This window comes from Aristolochia californica, unplaced genomic scaffold (assembly GCF_029961685.1).
Source record: "Aristolochia californica isolate CCGP_79_NKW_82.1479 unplaced genomic scaffold, dmAriCali1.0.hap1 SCAF_4, whole genome shotgun sequence".
In the NCBI taxonomy this organism is placed as follows: domain Eukaryota; kingdom Viridiplantae; phylum Streptophyta; class Magnoliopsida; order Piperales; family Aristolochiaceae; genus Aristolochia; species Aristolochia californica.
In genome coordinates, this window is record NW_027182103.1 from 35,065,373 (window position 1) to 35,077,040 (window position 11,668).

Genomic DNA, 11,668 nt, shown 5'->3' on the forward strand with positions numbered 1-11,668 from the left:
CTTACATATGTGGGCCTTCCTTGGTCGTTTGGGCTTGATCTTATCTTCCAACAAACCTCAACAGGATTTTTCTCCACAAAATTTCGCAAATTAGCAGTGGAAGGGGAATCGCCAATGTTGGTCTTGTCTGATACTACGATGTTAGGTTCCCTTGCCATGGATTGTGTCACCCGGAGATCTCCTCTGGCTTCTAGGTTGAATGACGATGAAGGGAGTGACTTTGGGTGCTTAGAACAACCAATAGTTAGGAAAGATGTTGAGCTTTTGAAGGAGCTCTACTCTTAGGCCTCGTGAGAGAGAGAACCCGATCTCATTTACAACTATTGATCAATGCTTACCCTTTCATTAACCAGATGTCCCTTTGAGGGGGATTAGGGAATGACACCAACAAAGGCCAAACAAGAGCCCATAAGTTCCAACAGAATTACAAGAAAACCTACTAATGAAATAAAGTTAAAAATTACATAATCTACCCTCTGTGTCGACTAGTCACTCTTGATGCTATGGAGTACATAACAATTTTTTTTTAGTGTAAGCACCTTTGATTAGGATGACCCCTTCCATGACTTCAATACTTCTTCACTTCATTTTTTATCAGCTTATTGTTAAACACCTAGCCAATACTACCCAAAAGACTAGCCTGGTAGGTAGTAGAAAGCCAAGTACTTAACCTAGGACCATATAATCACATCCCACCTTCACGAGCCAATGACCATGGTGGCCCACTCTAGCAATGGCCCATTCCAGTGATGGCCTACTCTAGTGACGACCCACTCTAGTGACATCGCTAGGTCATCCCCTTCGTGAGGTTGCCCTCTTCGCTAGGTCGCTCCTTTTACTAGTGTAGAATTTAGGATCTCATGAAATGAACTTTAGATCAACAAGAAGGAAGAAGAACAAGAAGAGAGAAGGAGAAGACAAGAAGAGAGAAGGAGAAGAGAAGAAGAAGAACGTGGAAGGAGAGAGTTTGGATTAAGGGAGAAGAGGGTTGCGTCAAAAAGAAAAATGAGGGCTGGACGAATTTGTGGAAAGAGAGGAGAGTGCTTCAATGCCCTACCTCTTAGCCAATGCCTTTATTTATAGTTTTACAATACCCTTAGGGCTACAACTCGATGAAACAAAAGACATAAAAGGAACACATATTTACACTTCTATGCCATCTTTATGGAAAGTACCATATTTTACACATATGCCACTCCTTTGACGTGTGGGCTTGTTGTCTTGAGCTCGTGGGCTTGAGCCCATCTTCCAACTGCTAGGTTACCCCTTCTGGGATTTGAACTCATGATATGGGTGCTCGCTCTGATACCAAATGTTAAACATCTAGTCAATACTACCCAAAAGACCGGCCTGGTTTGTAGCAAAAAGCCAAACACTTAACCCCATGACCATAACAATACTCCCATCGTTATGAGCCGACGACCACGGCGGCCACTCTAGCGGGCCACTCTAGAGATCCAGACCGCCTTTTTGCACTACACAGGTCTCTTGGTCGCCCCCTCTAGGTTGCCCCCTCTGGGATTCGAACTCACAACAACGGTATAGCTTTGATACCAAATGTTAAACTCCTAGCCAATACTACCCAAAAGACCGGCCTGGTAGGTAGCGGAAAGCCAAGTACTTAACCCAGGACCAGAACACTTATTAAAACCCTAGAATCGCCGATCTGATGCCATGTTAGATTATAAGGTTTTTATGTCTAGAAATTCTAATCAAAATTCATTAGTGAAAATTTTGAAAATATGATTTGGAATTTATGGTATCAATTTAATACAATTTTGAAGCCATATGATCAACAATTCAAAACACTAGATTTCAGTCCTCATACAGGCCTCACAATATTTTTTTTGTAGAAACCTAGAATTTCAATTTGAAGGACATCAAGGGAAGCATAAACATGGATTATTGAGGAATCAAAATACAAAGGAAGATGCTTTTGGAACCTGATTTAAACAAGAGAGTTGCTAGAAATTCTTTTCAGTGTAAGCACCTTTGATGAGGTGGTGAGGACGACCCCTTCCATGCCTTCAATACTTCTACACTTCACTTTTGAGCAGCTTATTAAAACCCTAGAATCCCTCTTTTGATGCCATGTTAGATTCTAAGATATTTATGTCTTAAAAAGGCTAGAGTAAAAGGGAAGAAGAGAAGAAGAGAAGAAGAGAAGAAGAGAGGACAATACTAGGTTGAGAAGGAGAGAGTTCGAGTTGTAGGAGTTAGGATTTTTCTACACAACGGGAACTCATCGGATATGAGTCTCTCCCCCTTACTTCTTATTTATAGATGAGGGTTAAAAACCCTAGTACAAGTGAAAGAAAAAAAGGAATTTACAATCCTACACAATTACAAATTGTACCACTCATCTACTTAATTCCAAGATATGCCACTAATGCTTCTTCAACAATTAGATTTTCTCTTAGCTTAAATTCATGTTGGAATTGATCTGAGTGATAGTTAAATCAATTACATACTCTAGGAAATTCATTTGAGATTGAATTTTCAAATCTAGTAAATGATTGAACAATTTTTCACAAGCTAAGCCATATCAAATCATTGATTTTTAAATCATTTTTTATAAATCCATTCAATGTCCAACAAGTTATCTTGAGCTATAGTTTCAAATCTTCTATTCGACTAAGCTGCATTTTTTAAATTCAAGTATAATAAAACTCTTAATTTCAAAATCTTGATTGTATGTGCTGCATTTTAGGCTGAAGTTGAGAAATTGAATTTCAAATTGTTCATTATAGTTCAATAAATCATTTTGGAGCTTATAGTTTGAAATTATAATTCAATTGGGTAGTTTTACTGAGGGATTTTATTTCCAAATTATTGTGTGGGTTAGAAAACTAATCTCAAGTTTCACTCACATTAAATTTTTTCTTCCTTGTGGTGTAATTGCTATGTGCTTCATTGTTGTATTTGCCTATTCATAGATGTGTTATGTGAGCTTAATGGTAGAGCCAAATCTACCATGCTATTGAGCTTTGTATAAGCTCACCCTCAGCCTTCATATTCAATCTTTGTGAGACCATTTTGGCTAAGGATGTGAGTAGCTATAGGGTTGTGTACCCAATTGGTGATAGGCTTGTAGAGCCTAAGTTGTTCTAGTCTTTGTGGTCTATTGACTTTTATAGCCAAAGTTGTGGTAACTTTTGTAGATGAGCTTTTGCGACCATGTGGTATTGTAAAGGTGTTTAACCTTAGTTTTCAGGCTTATGTTGCCTAGTGGTGATGTTGTAGTTGGGCCTTCAAAGTTTAAGTTTTGTTTGACATTTTACATAATGAATTGAACTCCAAAGCATGAAGACCCCTTAGGAGTGGATAAATTAGTAGTCTGAGCTTGAGTAATGAACCATTTTAAAGAAATATATTTTATTATGGTTTACTTGATTTCATGCTTGTTACTTGATCATCAAGTTTGAGTGTTAAGAAAGTTCATAAGGACTTAAATTGAGAAAAAAATTTTCAAACACTCATTTTTGTTGCAATTTGTAACTTCAGAATCTAATGCTTCTTCAATTTTATCCATTGGAGGCTACCCTAGAATTAATGCTAGTTTAGAGTACTATGTTTAGTTTTTCCCTTATATATTTTGACGATAACAAAACTTAACCATATTTGTACTAATATTTGCAATCAAGTATTTTAAATGTGATCCCTTCAAGAGACACAAAGATCAAAGTCTACAAAAACCCTTGAAAAAAGTCTTATGAACAAGAATGACAACATTTTTGGAAAACTTATTAGATTCACCCACTGATTTTACTTGAAATTTCTTTCCAAACTTATTTTTGAGATAGAAGTGCTATCAACTTGAAAAAACTCCCAATCTCTTTCAAATTCTCAGTGCATCATAAAAATTCAAATTCTAGAAACTTTTCCTCTTGTGTATCAAGGGTTGGAGACTTGAAAATCTCAAGGAGAAACTTGTCTCTCTAAATTTCACAGGTGTTAGTTTTCTTTTATTTTGTATTTTCATTGTTTTCTTCATACATCTGATCTAGATCCAGTTAATATAGGTTTATCAGAGCTAGAATCTACTTTATCAATCTCAAGGAGAGATTTTTATTTTTGTATTGTTGAAGAGTAGACATGGAAGAGTCTTACATGATTCTCACAGTAAGAAGTCTCACAGAGCAAGAATTAATATGGTGGAGTCTTATTAGAGTCTCTTAGGAAGAGGTCTCATAGAAGAGTATTTTTTAAAGATGTTTTAGTTATGTTAATCTTCTATTTAGGTTCAATTGTTGAATTATTCTAGGACTTATCTTCTCTGTTTAACTTTGGGTGGAACTGGGATAAGGGTAGTTTAATGTAATTGGATTCTACTCATTTACTCTATTATAAATAGAGGCTCATGTACTCAAATTACTACAAGTCAATTAAACTTTTCTTATTTATAGAAATTTAACATGGTATCAGAGTGGATTCTATGAATTGACTTGGTCAACCCACAGAGATAATGTGATCTTATTCTAGTCTATCATCTCAAGTAGTTTAGGTTTGTATTCTATCCTTTTCGTTTCTTTCCTATCCCTGTACCTGTTGTTTTCTTAGCATCCGTACCTCTATAATGAGCTTTTCATATTGAAAATTATATATCGATGGAAATATCTTCGAGTCTAATTTTCATAAAAAAAGAATTTTGGAAATTCAAGTTTTCTACAAAAAGAAATAGATATTTAAAGCAGAAAAGGTTATACAATAAGAGAGGTTCGAGCAACAACAAAAAACTTCAATATCTGAGCCGTTTAAGCCATTAAAAATGAGATTTTATTTGGAGATTTATATGTCAAAATAAATATCTGTACGTCTATTTTCTACCTTATCAAACCAATTCTCAATCTAAGTTTTCTAGAGGGAGACATCAATTTCGCAAGGGTCAATGGTCATGCTAGACAAAGAAGAAAGAGCACACGGTTCGGCTAGGTTACAAATCGAAGAGGTGTCAATATCAGAATAGCTAAAGGTCACTTCTGCCAAACTCTCTCTTTTTTTCCTATTTTCTCTCCAATTATCTCTCAATGCATTGAACTGAATTGTGTTTCCTTTTCTCAAAAACCCAAGTTTTTTTTGCCAAATTTATCTTCTAATAAGATATTTTCGGTCAGACATAATCACTCCATGATGTGCTCATTCAAGGTATGTAATCTCTTGCTTCAATGTTGTTTTCAAGTTTTGTATTTTTGTTACTTGTTTGTGTATTTTCCACATACTTAACTCTGAAAAATCGTAGTCACGCCAAAAAAGTTATACTTGGACAAATTTATTTAGTCTTATCATTATAGTCTCCCCTATTTTTTAAAGGTCACTTTGGAAGTATGAGTGTTGCATAGTCACCTCCTTCTGGCTAAAGTTTTCCTAGTATTTCTTAAGTTTATCATCTTCAGTTTTTATCACTTCAGAGCAATGCCTAGAACCACTACCTAAAAAGTATAGGAGTGCGCCCAATAACCAACTTGAGTCAAATCTTTTGTTCTTCACCCAAGAGGTGATTCGTGTTTGAGCTACCCTTAAAAAGTGAGTAGTCTCTTTGTTGTGCACTAAATTTAGGCCATTTTCCCACCTTTAAAATTGAGCGGAGTGTGTTTTAGATTATGACCATTTTGATTGGTCTATGAAGCTTTGTCATACTGCTATGAGTGATTTTCCTGTCCCATATTGTGTTTTGTCCAAGCTGGGTCTCTATGTCTTTTTTATCCCTAGTTTGAGGGGAAGAGGTAGAAGAAGAAGAACAAGAAAGACCATATGTTGTGTTAATTTTTATGTGACCAAAATATTCAAAAAAAGGGGAGCACAAAAGATGGAGTTATTGCATCTACGCAGAATTTTTTCAGCAAAAGAAAATTGAGGACCAAGAATCCTTTTCATTGCAAGCTGAAGTTATAAAATCCAGCTTGAGGGTGTGTGTTGAAGAGCAGATATGGAAGAGTCTTAGATGATTCTCATAGTAAGAAGTCTCATAGAACTAGAATTAATATGGTGGAGTCTTACATGAGTCTCACAGCAGGAGATCTCATAGAAAAGTCTCAATGAAAGGTGTTTTAGTTATGTTAGTCTTCTATTTATGTTCAATTGTTCAATGTTTCTAGGACTTATCTTTGAGTGTTTAACATTGGATGTAACTGGGATAAGGGTAGTTTAATTGTAATTGGATTCTACTTATTTCCTCTATTATAAATAGAGTTCATATAATCAAATTACAACAAGTCAATGAAGTTTTCTCTGTTCCAAAAATTCAACATGTATTTTAGCATACACGTGGCTTAAAAAAGAGCTAGAATCCCTTTTGTGTGATTTTTACTAGTAGGGCGATTAGTGGTATTTTCCCAACCAAGGGTTCTTGGATGGTGACTACCAATAGGGGAACATCAATAACAAGAAATTTCTATCTACTCTTGTGGTTTAATTGCTTTGCTTGGTTTTAATGCTATTTACAATCACTAAATTTTTAAAGGCAAATTCTCAATTCACCTTCCTCTTGAGAAGCCACCTGGGTCAACATACTGCTTGGATTTTGTTTTAGAAAATTGAATAGTTTAGAATCAGATAACATAATTTTTGACATACCAAATGCTGATGTGGCTGATAGGCTGGCATGGAACATACCACATTAGCAAGCACTATTTGGGGTGCTACTCTGTAGTCTCTGAAACACTGTCCTAAGTTAACTCATCTACACAAATCGTAAAATAGTGACTAAAAAAATAAGATGAAGTGGGAGATGGATGCCACACATTTTGCATAAATCAACTATAGGAATTGAGTGGCAACAACAATGATAGCAGGAGAAGGTAGATACATATGTGTTCCTAGCTAATGTTAGTAACGACTCTTCACTAGCATAAAAAATATGTTTTGATAAAAATAATAAGAATCAACAAAAATAGGATTTCCGATCATCTGGAGAGTCAGCCCAGTCTGCATATGAAAAAACCTCAATATCAGTAAGTCCATAAAATTTAAGTAATAATTCTCGTCCTAGATTTTTCTTTAATTACCGAAGAATCCTTTTCAATGCTATCCAATGATATTGCTAAGGTGGATAAATGAATTGACTGATAACATTTATTTAATAGGATATATATGGTCTTGTAGTTGTGAGATAGATAATTTTTCCATCTAACTGCTGGAACCATCCAAATTCAACATCATTGCCACTTTCACACAGGACATTTGGCTCCATCAGTGTCTCACTAGGCTTACACTTGAGCATTCCTATTTCTTGTAACAAATCAATAACATATTTTCTTTCTGAAAAAACTATGATGTGAGTGGATTGAAGGACTTCAATACCCAACGAGTATTTGAGAAGTCCTAAGTCTTATGTTTACATCTCCTTTGACTTGTTGGATACTACTAGAGTCATTGTCGATAATAACAATGTCATAAACATACACATCCATGAGAAACTTCCCTCAATTGGTGTTTTTGATGAATATTGAGTGAACATTTTTGCACCTCTGCAACCCAAGCTGAGTAACAAAAATGGTGAACTTATCAAACCAGACCCATGGAGATTGTTCAAGCTTGTAGATAACCTTTTTTAATCCACATACCTTTTCCCCCTCAACCACATAATCAAGTGGTTGAATCATATATACCTCTTCTAATAGGTCACCATGTAAAAAGGTATTTTGTACATCCAACTAATATAAGGCACATTAAAAATTTGCCGCAAGAGAGATAAAAACTTGAACTGAATTTGTCTTGGCCACTAGAGAGAATGTCTCATCATAATCAATGTCATAAGATTGCGTATAACCATTAGCAACTATTGAGGACTCAATAGCTCACCGAGTCACCTAAAGGAGGCGCCAATGACTCACTGAAATTAATTACTTTTACTTTCATATTTTATACTACTTTTAACTATAGTTTTTCATTAAGTATGTAAGGGTACATGTCTCAAGGGCAGAATTGTCAGTTTTAAGCCCTAAACTCTAATGACGTCAAACCCTATTTAGAGGGTATAGAAGAAAGGCAAGCATTGAATTGGGTTAAATAGGGTTTGGAGTTCTCCTTGATGAGCTCTAGGGTTTGGAAGGTCTCTTTGATGAGCTCCAGGAATAGGTTCTCTCTTGACATTGAGTTTATTCTTTCCCTCTTGAATTCTGTTTGGTATTGATCATACCGAGGTGAAAGGGGGGAAGGTTTGTTCCCATTTTCTTAGATCCATTAGAGGCTATAGCGTCTCCTATGTCCACAACAGCAAGAGGGGATTTCTCTCCCTCATTCCGAGCAAGGGTAGGGGCTTTCCAGCCCTATACCGAGAGCAACCTCTAAGAGAGGTGCTTCAGCCTCTAATCTAGCGAGGAGTAGAGTTAGGGAAACCTAATCTCATAGTTGTGAGTAGCATCACTTAGCCAAGAGGGTCCTAACCCCTCTCAGCAGTGAGCAACCAGGGTCCAACCCTTCTTGGCCAGAAGAAGAAAGGGTTTCTCAACCCTTACCGAGAACAACAACTAAGCTGTAAAGAAAAGAGACTCTTTTCATCTTTACCAAAAGCAACAACTCTATTACAATGCTGGATTCACCAATCCTACACCGAGTTAATCGATCCATGGCTAGGGAACATAACAATGTGGTATCAGAGCAGGGTAACACGATAAAGAACAACATTAGTGAGTTAAAAGAAGTGGTGATCAAAGGGCAGCAGCGCAGGCAGTGATTGACAAAAAAATTGCTCTAATCATGGAGCAGTTGGTGCAACTCCTGAATATGAATCTCCAGATCGATGGAATTTTTGGGATGATGGGAAATATGACAGCTGGAAGGAACTCAACCCAGGAACAAAGAGGAGAGGACAACCCACACAAAAGAGGGGGAGACCAGTTTGTAGGGCGCACTACCTTTCCTACCCAGACATGAAATTTCAACCAAGGAGGAGGCACCGTACCAAGGTATACAAATTTTATTTCCCTATTTTTAATGGGTCTGACGATCCCTTGATTTGGTTACATAGGGTGAAATTTTTTTACCCATCAAAGAACATCAAAAATTGATAAGGTGGGACTGGCCGCTTTCATCATGCTCGATGAAGCACAACTCTGGTTTCATCAAGTGGAGTTGGATAGATTGGTGCTGGATTTGGAAGAGTTTAAGGATTTATGCAATATACGGTTTGGTCCTCCAGCCCACAGTAACCCCTTGGGGGATTTGGTGCCATTAAGACAAACTAACCCAGTGGAACTATATCAAAAACAATTCCAAAAAAAATTGGCCCAAGCCAGTTTGATGGTTCGTGTAGACCAACAGGTCAATTTATTTACGACATGCCTTAATGAATCATTAAGGTTAGAGGTGGAGCTCCACACACCTGTTGACTTAGCTCGGGCAATGAATCTAGCTCGTGCACTGGAAACTCGATAGAAAGTTCAAAACAAGAGGACAACTTGGCAAGGGGACCGGAACACTTCCAATAGTTGGCAAGGGAGGCGCAACACTAACCCTCAAATAACTTTTCTAGCAGGGAAACAGGTAAGAAATAATCCCATTACTACTCTTGCAGTAGATACACATCCCAAAAATCCACCCGCTTAGTATATTCGAAAATTAACTAGTTTGGAGATCGCTGACCATAGGGCAAAGAACTTATGATACAATTGTGATGAACCATATAGGGCAGGCCATCCGTGTAAAAGGTTGTTCTGGTTAGAGGTCGATGAAATCACAAAATCACAATATATTGATGATCCTATTGAGGAAGATGCACCAAAAATTTCTCTGCATGCCATTACATGCCAGAATTCCGCCAAAACTATGCAAGTTCGGACTCGGGTGATGGATCAGGACCTTGTTAGCCTTATGGATTCGGGAAGTACTCATAATTTTCTCAGTTTAACAACCACTCAACACCTTCAAATACAGATACTTTCACAATCAACAAAAACTTTTTTGGTTGCCAATGGAGAAAAAGTTCCTAGCTACTACATCAGTAAAAAAGTAAAATTCTCAATCGGTACGACTTTCTTTCATTCAGAATTTTTTGTCATCCCTCTAGTTGGGTTCGATATGGTATTGGGTATTAAATGGTTGCAAACCTTAGGCCCTATTTTATGGAATTTTACTGCTTTATCTATGAGTTTTGAAACAGGCGGACAACAAGTACTATTACAGGGCAGTCACGTGGACAAGCCACATCACATTCATATGCTTCACACATAGGACAATCCGAACAACAATATAGAACATCTTCTGGGTGAATTCTCGGACTTGTTCCAAGAGCCCTCCGGGCTGCCTCCTTTGAGGCACTGTGACCATAGGATATGTTTAAAACAAGGCTCATAAGTGGTGGTAGTTTGACCTTATTGGTAACCCACACCTCCAGAAAGAAGAATTGAAAGGCAGTGCAGAACCATGCTACAACAAGGCCTTATTCGCAGCAGCCATTACCATTTTTGTCACCAGTCCTCCTTGTTAAGAAACATGATGGAACATGGCGATTTTGTGTCAATTATTAGGATTTGAATGCACAAACTATGAAAGAAGTTCCCTATTCCTGTGGTAGAGGAACTCCTTGATGAATTACATGGGTCATATATATTCACAAAATTGGACTTGCGCTTCGAATATCATCAGGTTTGTATGTATCCAGACGACATCGAGAAAACTGCCTTCCGCACTCATCACGACTATTTTGAATTTGTGGTCTTGCCATTTGGGTTATCCAACGTACCCTCCACATTCCAGGAGTTAATGAATGAGGTATTCCACAACTATCTTCGCAAGAGCAGGGGCTTTCCAGCCCTATACCGAGAGCAACCTCTAAGAGAGGTGCTTCAGCCTCTAATCTAGCGAGGAGTAGGGTTAGGGACACCTAATCTCACAGTCATGAGATACAACACTTAACCAAGAGGGTCCTAACCCCTCTCAGTAGTTAGCAACCAGGGTCCAACCCTTCCTGGCTGAGAGCAGCAAGGGTTTCTCAACCCTTACCGTGAACAACAACTAAGCTGTAAATAAAAAACTCTTTTCATCTTTACTGAGTGCAGGAGCTCTATTACAGTGCTGGATTCACCAATCCTATGCCGAGTTACTCAATCCATGGCTAGGGACCATAATAGAAACTAACTTTGTTTTATACCGTGTCATGGTCCCATTAGGATTATACTTTAGTGTGAACACCCACTTGCATCCTATAGCTTTCTTGGAAGCTGGAAGAGACGTAAAACCCTAGATGAAATTCTTATACATGGTTTGAATCTATTCCTCTATGGCAGCTTTCCATTTTGCATCTTTGGAGGCCTCTTCATAAGTGCTAGGAACATGAGAAGTTGAGACAATAGACAAAATGAAACACAACTGGAAGATAGCTGATGGGTGGAGACATAATTGGAGATTGGGCGTGAAAAGGAAGGTGAATGGGTAGTAGTGGTTTGTGGTTCTTTATGAAGGGCAATAGGTTGGGTGTCATATGGTGGTTCACATATAACCTAAGAGGATTGATGACAAATTACCTTAGGAGCATCAGGAGATTACATAGGTGACTAGTTGACAAGAGGTGAGAGAGTGTCCTCAAGTGGTTGCTCATCTTGTGGAATTTGGTTATCAAAGGGCACACTTGGCTTGGGCATACATGAAGAAGGGTGTAAAACCAGGACAAGAACTAGCTAAGAAGTATGGCTGGTCCTCAAAGAATGTGACTTCAATGGAAAAGAATGTT